This window comes from Equus asinus, chromosome 8 (genome assembly GCF_041296235.1).
Source record: "Equus asinus isolate D_3611 breed Donkey chromosome 8, EquAss-T2T_v2, whole genome shotgun sequence".
In the NCBI taxonomy this organism is placed as follows: Eukaryota; Metazoa; Chordata; class Mammalia; order Perissodactyla; family Equidae; genus Equus; species Equus asinus.
Genome location: NC_091797.1, coordinates 31187485 through 31202893, shown reverse-complemented (window position 1 = coordinate 31202893; position 15409 = coordinate 31187485). Strand labels below are relative to the sequence as shown.

The 15409-nt window shown below is 35.9% G+C and overlaps 1 long non-coding RNA gene across 1 annotated transcript; it reads right to left on the bottom strand.

Moving 5' to 3' along the window:
* Nucleotides 1-6930: 6930 nt before the first annotated feature.
* On the bottom strand, nt 6931-14534 carry LOC123288220 (uncharacterized). The gene is made up of 3 exons (XR_006531838.2): nt 14302-14534; nt 10696-10812; nt 6931-7524 (listed from the first exon to the last, which is right to left on the bottom strand). It is a non-coding gene; the product is annotated as an uncharacterized lncRNA (long non-coding RNA).
* Between the last annotated feature and the right edge of the window lie 875 nt (nt 14535-15409).

Below are 15409 nucleotides of genomic sequence, written 5' to 3'. Positions count from 1 at the left end.
ATTTCTATTTAAGAGCAATAGAGATATGAAAGCTGAAATTAAAAATACAATATCATTTATAGTCATTAAAAAAATGAAATACAGGTACATCTAACAAAACTTGTGTACTTTAATTTCCTCTCAATATATTTATACTTCCTTTGAATTAGTGGTTCCCAGGGGTAAGGAATGTTGGGAGAAAGATGGGTGTGTCTATAAAGGAGTAGCATGAGGGAGATCTTTGTGGTGATGGAATAGTTCTGTATCTTGATTGCAGTGGCAGCTACACAGATCTACACATGTGATAAAATGACACATACACACACGCATTGTACCGGTGTCAATTTCTTGGTTTGGTATTGTACCATAATTATGTAAGATACAATTGGAGAAAACTGGGTGAAGACTATACAAGACCGCTCTGTACTACCTTTGCAACTCCCTGTGAATCTATAATCATTTCAAAATACAAAGTTTTTTTTAAAACCAATCACAATGATAAGTTTATTTCTTAAAAAATTTCAATTCTTTATATACCTACTAGAAATTATCTGAAGTGAGTCAAAAAGAGAGAAAAACAAAAGAGTGGGGAAAAAACAGAAAACAGTAACAAGGAGCAGCAGTGCCATATTGAATGGATTAACATATGTTTGCCGGAAAAAGTCTTATATTGCCTTCACTTTAAAAGTTTTTTTTTTTCACTCCCTTTTCTCTTTGTGATTCATCTGGGTAATTTCTGTTAAACTATTTCAAATTCATTGATTCTCTCCTTGGCTGTGTCAAGCTTGCCAATGGCCTCGTTGAATTCTTCACTTTCTTTTGTTTTTTGCTGAGAAAGATCCACCCTGAGCTAACATCTGTTGCCAATCTTCCTCTTGTTTTCCTTTTATGTGAGCTGCCACCACAGCATGGCCACTGACAAGTGGTGTAGGTCTGCACCTGGGAACCAAACCTGGGCCCCCAAAGTGGAGCATACAGAACTTAGCCACTAGGCCACCAGGGCTGGCCCAGAATTCTTCACTTTTGTTAATGTGTTTTTTATTTCTAGTATTTCCATTTCATTTTTTCTTACAGTTTCCATTCCTCTGCTGAAATTACCTATCTTATTTTCAAGAGGTCTACCTTTTTCATTGGAAACTTTAACACATTACTCATAGTTAAGATTATAAAAAATTTTTCCAATATTTATATCATTTCTGAGTCTAGTTCTGATGATTTCTTTGTCCCTTCTTACTGTATTTTGTTTCTTGACTTTTGGCATGCCTCATAATTTTTGCTGAAAATCCAGACATGTTGTATAAGACAAAAGGTACCGGGGTAAGCTTTTTATGCTTGGAGATGAGCATGCTTTTCCTTGTGCCAGGCCTTTACCGTGGGGATTTTCATTAATCTAGCCATTAATTGAACTGAGTTTGAAGCTTGTTGTTACTATGGTTACCCTCACTGCATCAGTAGCTTCAAATTCCTCTGGTTTTTTTTTTGTTTTTTTTTTTGAGGAAGATTAGCCCTGAGCTAACGTCTGCTGCCAATCCTCCTCTTTTTGCTGAGGAAGACTGGCCCTGAGCTAACATCCATGCCCATCTTCCTCTACTTTACACGTGGGACGCCTACCACAGCATGGCTTGCCAAGCGATGTCATGTCCACACCCACATCCAAACCAGTGTTCCCTGGGCTGCCAAAGCAGAATGTGCACACTTAACCACTGTGCCACTGAGCCAGCCCCTCAAATTCCTCGGTGATACCTTGTGTTTGTCTCCCCACCTAGCTTTGTGTCTTGCCTTTGTGCCACTTCCCAGAGAGGGTCTGTTGCTTGAAGCTATCCCAGTTATGCCCCACCTTTATTCATTATTTTTACTCACCTGCTGTTAGTATGGTGGTGGGATGTGAGTTGGGTAGTTCTCTGATGTCATGATTATGCTTCAGGTTAAGGAAGGCAGTGTGGCCTTGGGTCTCCTTATGGTGGCCTTCACAAATGTTTATGCTTCTCCCTATGGATAGCACGTCTTCCCTCACTCCACTCCCCAGATGCAGTTCATTTCCATCAGTATCCTCAGGCTATGATTTTGATGCCCTTCACTTTGCAGATTAAAGTTTTGTTACTTAGGGGAGATAGGGGAAATCAATCTATCCAGAGAATTTTTATTTCAGATATTGTATTTTTATTTCTAGATGTGTCTTTTAATATTTTTATATTTCCATTTCTCTGCTCATCATGCTTTTTTTCTATAATTCCTTGAGCATACTTATCACAGTTGTTTTAACATCCTTTGCTAATTCCATCTTCTTTGCCATTTCTGTTTCTTTTCCCACTGACTTCTTTCTCTCCTCATTATAGTTCATTATTATTCTCTTTCTTGGTGTATCTGGTAATTTTCATCAGATACTGAACATTGTGGATTTGATTTTCTTAAGTTCTTGAACTTCTTTAATGGATTTTGTTATTTATTATGATAAGCAGTTAATTTGCTTACAGAGCAGCTTAATCCTTTTGAGGTTTCTTTCTAAGCTTCATTATGGGTTAGAGTAGTACTAATCTAGGACTGCTTTTGCTCCACTATTAAGGCATGATCTTCCTAGTGGACCCTGAATGCCTGATATTCAAAGGGTCTTTACACTCTGGTTGATTAAAATGTGAATTCCGCTGCTGTATATCTTCTAGGAACACGTCAGATTCCAGCTACTGGATCACTCTTTTCTAGGCGTTGTAGTTTCACTCTATGCATTTCAGCTTCATATTAAGCAATAGACTCAAAGGGACATTAAGTAGATTTCTGGAGCTCTTTCTTCAACTTTCCTTCTTCTCTGAAACTCTGCCTTTAGATTCCATCCTCCTCAGTCTTCCCAAACTCAAATCACTTTCTCTTTAACTCAGCAAGTCCACCTTGTTCTGCTTGTGACTGCCTCCTGTCCATCATGGTTTGAAGAGGTTTTTCAGGCAAAAATTCAGCAAGTCATAGGTTTCCTCTTGCTTATGTCCCTGTCTCAAGAGACACAGTACTTTAGGGCCTCTCATCCAATGTCTGAAAACAGCCACCTTATATATTTTTTCTATTTATTCTAGTTATTTCCATTAGTATGCTATGTCTGATACCAATTACTCTATCACGGCCTAAAGTGAAAGTCACAGCTTAAACTCTTTTGAGCAATTCTAGCACACCACATGTTCCAAAATATGACACAGTAAAACTTCTGTAACAGTAACTTTGCATGAAGTCACGTTTTCTAAAGATAAGACCGAGTGCGCATTTTCTTCCTTTCAGGAACTTAGCACACTAACTATGTGACTTTTTGCTGGATGTTATAGGATTCATAGAGTCATAGTTTGAGCATGCACAACCACAATCCATTGTGCCATTAGAGTGGTACATTTGGAACCAGACTTGAACAAATTGAAAATACATTAGTAAATTATAAAATAATTTAATAGTAAGTCTAAACTCCCATGCCTTACCTACTTCTACTGCACCATCGCCTTTCCCTAAACCTATGTCTATGTCATTGTGAGAGTTTTGTTTAACTAGCTAATGAGGGAAAAAAGAATTCTACCTCAGTTCCCAAAAGTGTTGGATTACATGGTGACATTGTTTGGAAGTGGACTGCTGCTATATTACAGGCTCACTTGGTGATGGCTCTCCAAGATCTAATTATCCCCTTTGAATGCAGAAACAGGTAGCCTGAGATGTAGGCATTTACTCTTAGACAGTGGTGAATTGTTCGTCTGAGTGATCAAGTTCCTAAAAAGAACAAACCCGGTAGAGCTGGAACAGGAAGAATGTGAAAGAGGTATATAGGTGGACCTCCAGAAATTGATTCAAAGTGTATAGATCTTTGTGTTTCACTTTAATCCTCACCATAAAGCATATACATCAGAGGTGGGTCTCAAAAGTTACAAGGACAACTCATCCTATGGCTATCCTCCTGCTTCTCTCCTTGGCCACTGCAGTGAATGTGCAATGAGCCCATGAGCAGCATGCCCATCATAGGAGGGAGGAAAGATATACATGGGCTCAACAACAGGGACTTGCACTCAACAAAAATGGTCTAGTTAATGAATATCTGAGCCCCAACAAACCGAAAGTAGAGAACAACATTGAGCTCTTAAAATGGTACCATTCCTTGGGGATACCATCCAAGGCAATTGGCAGCAGGCTGACTACATCAAAAGCTTTCCCCTTGAAGGGGAAGTGCTTTATCCTTCCTGGAATTGTAATATATGTATTTTGAATATGGGGTTTGCCATTTTTGCCCATGGTGCCTTTAGAGCCTGCACCATCCAAGGACTCATGGAATGCTATATTCATTGGTGTAATATCTTGCATAATATTGCCTCAGACCATGGAACCCATTTAATAAGAAAGATGTGTCAACAGGCTCATCTGAACCCATTACCAAGATGTATCCAGTCCAACAGAATGACTGAATGGTGTTGGCTAGAGGATACTGCCCTCTAAGATGTGGTATAAGCCTTGAACCAATGATGCAAACCAAAATGGAGTGGCCCCTCTCACTATTAAACCTACTTGTGGAATTTATGCTAACTGTATTTACAAACTTTCGCTCTCCCAATTTAGATATTCTGGTTACTGGAAGAGAATTGCTTCTGCAAATGACACAGAAAGATTTCAATTAATTAGCTGTGACTGCCATCTAATGTCAGTAGAGCATCTGGCAAACAAGGGAAGTTATGTACTGAATGCAGGAATTGATCTTAATTACCATGGGAAACTACGGTTTCACATACACAATAAGGGCAGGGAAGAATATGTTTGGAACCCATGGAATTTACTCGACGTCTTTTAGTACTTTTATGCATGCTAATGGCTGTCAGTAGACATTAAAACAATCAGAATCCAACAAAGGAAGGGTAAATAAGACATAGAAGGTTCTGGGATAGTAGTCTCTGTAACCAAACCATAAAAACAATCTAGACTAAATTCAAAGAGTGAGGGGAATCAAAAATGGCTTGTGAGGGAGAGACATGATGAATATTACTTACACTCAGAGGGCTAACTAGAGCAGTGGACACTGTAACAAATTTCACTAACCTCCTTGCCTTAGTCTTCTAGATCACAATTGGCCCCCTTCTTGACCTCTCTTTTTGAGGAAGTATTGAAGTGGTTTAATTTTCCCAGGAAAAAAAAGGGGGAGTCAACATATTAACGTTTGGGAGTCAGGATCCCTGAATTACCTTCTGTAGGAGAGTTACTCATTAATCATCCACACTTGCCTGTTGTTACCTTAGTGGATTTAAGCTTCTAGTGAATTCGAGCTGTCATACACTTTTGGGTCTATTCATTACAGCAGTTTGGCATACCCTAATTAACATAAGAAGAATAAAAAAGTTTGGGGATATATCATTTTCACCTATAAAACGGGCATAGCTCAAGAAGTGTCATAATGTGCTCTCATACATTGATGGTGAGTTGTATACTGGTAAAAGTTTTATGGAGGGAAATTTGGCACTATCAATCAAATTTAGAAATGGACAGTCTTTGACCTAACAAATCCACCTCTAACAATTCATCCTTCATATATCTTGAAAATGTGTAGAGTAATATATGTACATGGTTATTTGTTGCACCATTATTTATAAGAGCAAAGGTAGAAAACGACCTGAATGTCTATCACTATCAGACTACTAAGTGGCTATTTTCAAAATGAGGCAGATATTTATGTTCAGATATGAAAACTTATAAGATGTATAGTTAGGAAAAAGCAAAGTGTATAGCACACTGTGATTTGCGTTCATAAGAGAGAGCTATTCAGATGATAGATGGAGATAGATGGGTTTTGCTTGTATATTTATAGAATATTTCCAGATGGATACCCAAAAAGTACTAAAGGTAGTTACTTCTTCAAAGGTGCACATGGTAGCTGTAAGTTTGGGTTGAGAGAGAGAGAGACTTTCTACTGTAATGCACCTTTTGAATTTTTTGTCATGAAAATATATTAAATGTTCAAAACAAATTGAATTAAAATAATAAATCAAAAAAGTGTGGAGAAGAATAAATGAGAATATAACCATTTTAATGATTTCTTGAGGACCTGGACTCACATAAAATGATCCTTGTTTTCCTATTTTAGGATTGCCAGAGATGTAAGACAGGCTCTCACGAAAACATTCAAGCTGATGATGATGCCAAATCAGCGGCTAGAATATGCATCTGGAATTCAGACCATATCAATCCTCCTTGCCCACCCCTCACCCTATCCTTCAAGTAGGGCCTTTTCTCACCGGCCTCTCCTCCTCTTATGTGCTAAATCAGAATATTGGGCTTGCCTTTCATTGACGTATCGCCCCTATGTCTATATTAATCAAATGAATTTTGATTATTTTGAAAGCACTTTATAGAAAGACTACTTTGTTGAAGGTTATGTTAGAATCTAAATACTCTGTCCTATGCTCTTGTACTGATATGACTTCAAAATTCTGTGTACTTATATTCTTCACATTTTGGGGAAATTATTATATTGTAGATCAGACTAAAATACTTTGGGAATCAAAACTGACTACAAGAAGTTCAGAAGAAAGGCTTAGTTGGAAGTGAATACATAAAACTTGCAGCCCGGACACTCAGGACAAGAGGAGCCATGACTACATGACCACAGAGGACGTTTTCTATCACACGCCTGGCTCTTGGAGGAGGGGAGGGCTGCCTTGGCTGAAGGAAGTAACCACTGGACTAACTCTAGACCAGGGAGTGACCAAATATGGGATTCTGCTTAAAAACAAAAAAAGGATCCTGGAAGTTGTGTTTAAGTTAAACCATTAAATACCTTCCTCTCTACTCAATGAGCAGATGTGAGGCAGCATCACCTGTCTCTGGCAGACTAAGCCACTAAGTCAGTTCCAGAAAACAATTCAGTTATAAAAGCAATAAATATACAAAATGTCAAAACAATAAACCCTACCAGCTATGTGTGCAATCCACAGAAAAGAACAAAACTTTACCTAAGGACAGACAGGTGTTTAATAAACAAAGACAGATATCATGTTCTTGACAGGACAGTTTGTGTCAATTTCCCTAACAAAATACATAGATTTGGTGATGTTTTATTTAAATATTGATACAATAATTTTATTAATAAAATGTTTCTATTTTTTCAAAAATAATAAATGTAAAAAATAATTATTAATAAGAAAAATGGAGTTGCTCTAACAGATGTTTACAAATTATTATGAAGCCAAACATGTTCATACTGCTACAAAAAGAACCAACTCTGGAGTAAAATTGACTGCACAGAAACAGAGCCTAATTTTTGTTAAGATTAATGAGATTGAGAAATTTATTTACTATATTTTTAGGAATCTGCTATCCCTTTGAGACAATTTTGGGATGGAAGATAGAAACACATTTCTAAGAAGCTTTTGTGTTGTAAGTTATGTTCTTCACTTCTCCATGGCACAGCAGGGCCCACTCCACTCTTCGGGAGTCAGTCTTGGTTTGTGGGGTGAAGGGCAGTAGCTGGTGAGGATTGGAAGTCAGTGGGATGTGAGGGGTCAGGAGACAAGTCTTCTGAGGTATGCTTGATCATCATGGCACCTATAGGTGAAAGGGAAGGAAAAGTAGCACAGTAATGAGGAAACTGGTGAGTGAAAGAATTATAGCGTGAGATTTTTAGGGGAAGAAGATATTTTAGAAGAATTTTAAATCATTTTTCTTGGTGTTAGAAATATAATCCAAATTTTATATTTCTCAAGACTCTGTAATAAAGGTTCAAATTGTTTTTAATTATGTAGCAAGCAATTTAACTCTTACTTCTTTAAAAGAACGCCACACTGGGAGTACTTTCAAGGACAGAGAAAGTTATCCTGCCTTCATGTGGGATAAATTAAGAATGTAGTATATAATAAAAGTAAATTTTTTATTTAGTGGAATGAAGGAAACTTACTAAAACTGGTATTGGGTCAATCGATTGGTTAATTACTTGGAAAGTAAAAAGAGCCCATACATTAACACTCACATGGATGGTATTAAGATTGATTAAAATTTCAAATGTAAAATAAGAAACTCAAAATACAGAAAAAAGTAAGTGAATATTTATTTCATTAAAAGGTGGTGGGATGATTTAAAATAACAAAACAGAGGAAGAAACTGTAGAGAAAAAACATTGTTAGGCCGTATTTAAAAAAACTTTGTTTTTAAAAATCATCATACACACAGCCACAAGTTATATGAAAAATCAAGAACTAATATGTGAATGGTATATTGATTATTAAGCATTCCAGTTATGTAAAATAAAATGCTTAAGATGTAGAGTGTAAAACTTAAGTGAGAAAAAGATATTGTGCCAGTTTTCTACCACTGCCATAACATGTTAGTACAAACTTAGCAACTTAAAGGCCATTTATTATCTCAATTTTCTAGGTCAGAAGTGTAGGTGGGCTCAACTAGGCTCTCTCCTTAAGGTCTCACAAGACTGAAGTCACAAGCTGGGTTTGCAGTTCTCATCTGAGGATTGGGATCCTCTTCCAAGCTTGCTGGCTATAGGCGAATTCATTTCCTTGTATGAATTAAGTCCTGTCTTCAGGCCAGCTGTCAGCCAGGAGTCACTCTCAGCTCCTAGAGGCCCCTCTCGGATCCCTGCCATGTGGCCCTCTCCACATTCAAAGTCAGTAACAGAGTATCTCCCTCACAGTGAAGCTCCCTCTTCAGGATGAGTTCAGTCTCTTAAGGGCTCAGTTTTCAGACCATGCTCACTCAGAACAATCTTCATTTCTTAATGTCAGCAGTCATTTTGTACTAGAGTTCAACCATTCCCTTATACTCCTTAGAAAATGAATAGGCTCCCAGACAACTAGGGAGGCATATGGGCACATTTCCCCTACCTCCAGCCCTATTTCTAGTATACCATGGATCTTTTGGTTGACCAGAAGCCATGAGAATCAGCTACTCACCAATGGGTCTGGAGTCATCATTCATTTTCATTGATTAAAGACAGGAGCAGGGACACAGCTGGGCTATAAATGATGTTCGTTTGACTCTGATGTTCATTTTATCCCTTCACATGCCACCTATCTTCTGAATTTTCCATTGGGGAAACATATTAAGCTACTGACATTTATGTTCACTTCTTTCTTGCAATACCTGTTTGTTCTGGGGCACCCCTGGTTTAGGACCAATGACCTGATTGTGACTTGGAGTTCTGAAGTGATGTCTGTCCCCTCATCCTACTGATCCCATCACCTCCAATTTGAGATTAGGGTAATCTTGTAGAATCAAGGGTAGGACACCCTGGAAGATACACACACGTGCAAAGAGGCATCTTACAGATGCTTCGCTTACCCCAAACTCTGACATTTAAAGCTAACATTCAATCTAAGATTCAAATAAAGACATTGACAACAAAGAGACTTTACAGAGCTGTTTTCAAGGATATATTGGTTTCCTCTCCAGCCAATGAGGAGTAGAGGTAAGGCAGCATCACTTGTCTCTAGTAGACTAAGTCACTGAAAAAGCCAACAAGAAGCATAAAGCTTTAATTACGGGGAATTACAGCATAAAATAAACATATCAAGAAATGTGTAGAGTCACTAGGAATTACAAACATCTGTGAAGTCATGTAGTAAAAGAGTTAATGGAAAGAGTCACATATTCTAAGATTTAAAGCAACAATCAAAATCCACTGGACGTTAGAGAGTTGACCATGTGAATCTAAAAGACCATCAGCAAGGATAGATGGGCAAGAAATGACTACAACACTTACCTTTTCTGTCACGACACTTATCTATTCATTTTATAATTAACTTTCTAATATACTTTACTTTTTATTTTTTCTGTGATTATTCCTTTTATCGTAGAATGTTTTCTTGCTATGTGGAGGCAATTGTTACACAAATACTTCAGAAGTTTCTAAATATATAGTTTGGGAATATAACAGAGCTATTTTCTAGCAACATAATCAGGGCAACAATGGAAAGAGGGTCATTGAAATACAATGGAATGTCCTAGTCCACACTCCTGACCCCTTTGATACACACAGACTCTCAGCAGCCACAACATTGGTTGATGACAAAGAGCTCTTCTACAGATAGGAGGCAGCATCACCTGCCTCTGAAAGATTAAACCACTAAGAAAGCATATGAGAAAAACATATTTGCAGAAAATTTTATATTCATAATAGAAAAAAGGTAAAATATCAAGAAATGAATTTAAATATATAAGTAGAATCATGAAAAAATTAGGAAATTTAATAAAGGTCCATAAAAAGTTTTAGTAAATGGAGCAATATCCCCTGTTCCTAGAAGGGTTTCTAGACACACTTTCTCTGTTTTTTTTTTTTACAGTTTTATTGATATATATTTGACATACAATAAACTGTTCCTATTTAAAGTGTATAATTTCATGAGCTTTAACGCATGTACACACCTACAAGGCCATCATCACAATCAAGACAGTGAATATAGCATCATTCCTGAAATTTCTTTATGATCCTTTGTAAACCACCCCCACTCCTAATCCCCAAGCAATCACTACACTTCTTCCTGTCAGTTAGTTAGTATTTCCTAAATTTTTTTTAAAAATTAGTTTGTATTTTCTGTAATTTTATATAAAGAGGGTCATACAAGAATTTTTTTTTGTTTTCTTTTCATTCAGCATAATTATTTTGAGGTTCAACCATATTGATGCACATATAAATGATTTTTTCTCTTTTATTGTTGAGTAGTATTTCATTGTATGTTTAAATACATCACAATTTCTTTATCTACTCACCCACTGGTGGACACTTGAGGCTGTTTCCAGTTTTTGGCTATTACAAGCAAATCTTCTATGAACCTTCTGTACCAGTCTTTTCATGAACACATATTTCCTTTCCTCTTGGGCATATACCTGGGAAGGAAATACTTTAAAAATATGGTATTTTTTTGTTTACCTTTTTAAAAAGTTGCCAAACTGTTTTCCAAAGTGATTTGGGTATCATTTTATATTCCTGCTGGCAGTGTAAGAGAATTCTAGTTGTTTCACATCCTTGCCAACACTTGGTATGGTCAGTCTTTTTAATTTTGGTCATTCCAATGAGAATGTAATGACCTTGCAGTATGAATTTAATTTGTGTTTCTATAATGGCTTATGATGTTAAGCATCTTTTTAAGTATTTATTTGCCATTTGTATATCTTCTATGATGGAAGTGTTTGTTCAAATTTTTTGACCATTTTTAATTGGGTTGTTTTTCCTCTTATTAATAAATTGTAAGTATTCTTTATATATTAAAGATAAAATTTATTTGTCTGATGTTTGTAAATATCTTTCTCACTCTGTGGCTTGTCTTTTTATTTTTCTAACAGTATGGTTGGAAGACAAAAGTACTTAATTTTGATATAGTCCAAGTAATTTACTTTTTATTTTACAGTTTATGCTTTTTGTTAGTTGGTTATGAAATTTTTGCCATATCTGAAGGCACTTAGATTTTCTCCTATGACATTTTATTGAAGTTTTATAGTTTTCACTGTTGTGTTTAGGGTTTTGATCCACTTTGAGTTAATTTTTGTATGGTAGTAAATTTGCATTGTTGTTACTGATTAAGCTCTTTCTGTCAGCTTCCTAAGGGCAGGGTCTCGGTGGATATCTCTGTGTTCTCAGCACTTATACTGCCTGGTGTCTATTAAGTGTGAGATAAGGGTCTAGGTTCAATCATTTGTGTATAGATATCCGGCTGTCTCAGCACCATTTGTTAAAAAGATTATCATTCCCTATTGAATTGCCTGGGCACCTTTGTCAATAGTTGCTTTTATAAGTAGAGATCTATTTCAGGAATCTCTAGTCTGTTCATTTGTCAACATATCTATCTTTACACTACTGCCACACTGTCTTGATGTAGCTACATAAAAACATCTTAAAATAGGTAGTATAAACCCTCCAACTTTACCCTTCTTTTTCAAAACAATTTTTGCTATTCTATGTCTTTTGCATTTCCATATAAATGTAAGAATAAGCTTGTCAATCTCTTCAATAAAGCCTTATGGATTTGGATTGCAAATTGTGTCAAAGCTGTACATCAACTAGGGAAGAATTGATATATTAATAATATTGATTCTTCCAGTCTTTGAACATGGCCTATGTCTCCATTTATTTAGATATTCTTTAATTTCTCTCAGCATATATTGTAGTTTTCAATATATGAGTTGTGCACCTCTTTTGTCAAGTTTATCCCTAAGTATTTTATACGTTTGATGCTATTGTGAATGAAAATTATAAATTTCAATTTTTCATTGCTCATTGCAAGTAAATAGAAATAAAATTGATCATATTAATTGAACTTGCATCCTGTAACGTTGCTAGACTCACTTTTTCCTTAATTCCAGTTCTAAGATGTTCTATTATAAGGATTGACAAACTACGGCCAATGGGCCAAATTCACAGCCACCTGTTTTTGTACAATCTATGGGCTAAGAATAATTTTTACATTTTTAAACGGTTACATTTGGGATGGTTGTATATGTAAATAATATCCCTCATTTTGTCTCTTAGACACAGAGCCTAAAATGTTCACTCTTTGGCCCTTCACAGAAAAAGCCAATCCTCGTTTTATATTGTTAATCATGTTATCTGTGATAGACAGTTTCATTTTGTCCTTTCCCATTGACATGCCTCTTATTTTTTTGTCTTGCTTTTTGCTCTGGATAAAACCTTCAGTATTATATTGACTAGGAGTGGTGAGAGCAGAAATTTTTGCCTTGGTCTCAATCTCAGAGGAAAGCATTCATTCTTTCACCATTAAGCTTGATGTTAGCAGTAGATTTTTCTTAGATGCCCTTTGTCAGCTTGAGAAAGTTTCCTATTCTTACCTTGCTGAGAATTCCTATTATGAATAGGAGTTGGAATTTGTTAAATATATTTTTGCATCAATTGAGCTGATAATTTTTGGGTGTGTTGTTTTTCTGATGAATTACATTGACTGATTTTTGAAAGCTAAAGCAATCTTGCATTCCTTGTTTACATTCCACTTGGTCATGCTGCAGTATTCTTTTTTTATATTGTTTGATTTGATTTGTTAAAGTTTTATTAAGAATTTTTGCATCTATGCTCATGAGGGATATTGGTCTGTAGTTTTCTCTTCCTGTAACGTCTTTGATTTCAGTATAAGGATAATGGTGGTATCATAGAATAAGTTCCTCTTCTGTTTGCTGGAATGTTTATGGAATGGTGTCATGTTATCCTTAAATGCTTGAAAGAATTTGCCAGTGAAAACACCTGGGCCTGGAATTAACTTTGTGGGAAGGTTTTAAGCTACGAATTCAATTTCTTTATTAGAAATAGTATAGGTCTGTTTCAGGTCATTCCATTTTCCTGAATGATCTTTCATAATATGTATATTTCAAGGAGTTTTCCCATTTCATCTAAGTGGCCCAATTTATAAAGTTTTTCTGTATTCTTTTGTTGTAATTTTCATTTCTACACAATCTGTAGTGATATCCTTTCTTTCATTCTTGATATTGGCAAATTGAGCTTTCTCTCTTTCTTTCCCATTCAGTCTCACTAGATGTTTATCAATTTTAGAGGCCTTCCCAAAGAATTATATTTTTGTTTCATTGATTTTTTCAATTTGTTTTCTATTTTCATAACATTGATTCCTTCTCTGATTTTTATTATTTCCTTTCTATTGCTTAATTTGGGCTTAAGTTGCTATTCGATTTTCCAGTTTCTTAAGGTAGAATCTTAGTCCATTTGAGATATTTCCTCATTTCTAGTTTAAGCATTTAATGCTATAATTGTCCATTGAAACGCTGTTTTAGATGTATTACATAAATTGTGATATATTAGATTTTATTTTATTCATCTCCAAATGCTTTCTAAATCCTCTTCTGATTTCTCCTCTGACCCATGTTTTATTTAAAAGAAGAATGTTTTTAGTTTACAGATATTTGGTAATATATTTTTACATTGATTTCTAATTTAATTTCATTTTGGTCAGTGAACAAACTTTATATGATTTTCATACTTATAAATTCACTGATCCTTAGATTCCCACTCCCTCCCCAACAAAAGCATTTGACGTAATTCCAAGCCTATTCATGTTAAAGTCACCTAATAAAATAGGAATATATGGAAAGTTTCTCTGTGTGTAAGTTTATTGGAGTAAAGGGAAGGCGCAAAGGGCTCCTATTTTATGAAAATATATCTCTATTGTTTAATTTTTAAACATATCCTCATAATTTTAAAATATAAATTATAAAATAAAATATCACTCGTGCTGATATATCAAGAATGCATTAGATAATGGCAGAGGATATTGAAAGCTCAGTGTGAAAAGGATAGTGGCTTGCACTGGCAGTGATGATTGTTTTTAAGCATGCAGTTTTACAGTAGCAATCTCTTACCTGTTAGAACCTGTAAAAGACTGAGCTCCTTGGTCTTCAAGCAAAAGTACGCTTTAAGTCCTGCTCCATTTCATGCTTCTTTGCTTCTCAAACATCCAAAACCCATGTCTCAGGTTGCATCATATTTTGGAAACATGGGAGGAATAGTCAGGAAAATAAGTGCTGGCCGGGTCACCACTCTCTAAGAAGGAGTGCTGGCCTTTCTCAGTCCGGAAGTGTGAAAAGTGAGAGGAAGAACGGAAAGCCTCAGCTCGCAGTGAATTTCTAAAGTGCAGTGTCTCCCCCTGCTGGTGTCCACACCCAGTTAATAGTCTTACAGCTGTCAATATCCAATATCCTGGCACACTAAGAAAGACTTTGAACTTCCAGTAGAATCAAAGTGCTTTAACAGTTTTACATCAAAAGAAAATCAAAATATAGCTCGAAAATTTTTGAAATGTGATTTAGTTCTCTGAGGGTGTGGCAAGGGTAGTTTTGCCACACAGAACAAGTTTTAAAATAACACACTCATTAGCGATCCCTTTCCCCAGTATATACTCCACATGGTCTGCTCAGATTTCCTTCTCTCTCCCTTTTCTCTCTTCCATCTCCCAACCCCCAATCTCCTCTCTTATTCTGCCTTTCCTGCAACACCCAGCTTCTTGCATTCAGATAACCTCCTTGGTTTCCCATTGTTTTGGGCTTATATTTCAGGTAAGACATCTGTTTCCTGCCTGGTTCTTGTCCTTCTATGCATAAACTGTTTGTTGGTTAGCTTGCTCTTTTCCTTTCTCAAAGCTTTGAGAGCAACTTTTTGTTGTGATTATTTGTTTTTCTTTTCTTTCTGATCTTGCAGTCAGAAAAACCTCATCAATATAAATATGACTATTTGTATATTTTCATTATTTCTGCTTGATGCCTTTAAACTGTATGAATCTTATCCATCCAAAGACTAGTCTTCCCTCAGCTCAGGAAAAGGTCTTCTATTATTTCTTTCATTAAACTCTCTTCTACACCTATTATGCAGCAATTGGAGGTTGCTATATAGAACTTCCTCAATATATTTTCTCAATTTTATGTGACTCCATGTAGCTAGAACAAGGATCCAGTTTTTCTTTATTCTCTGTCT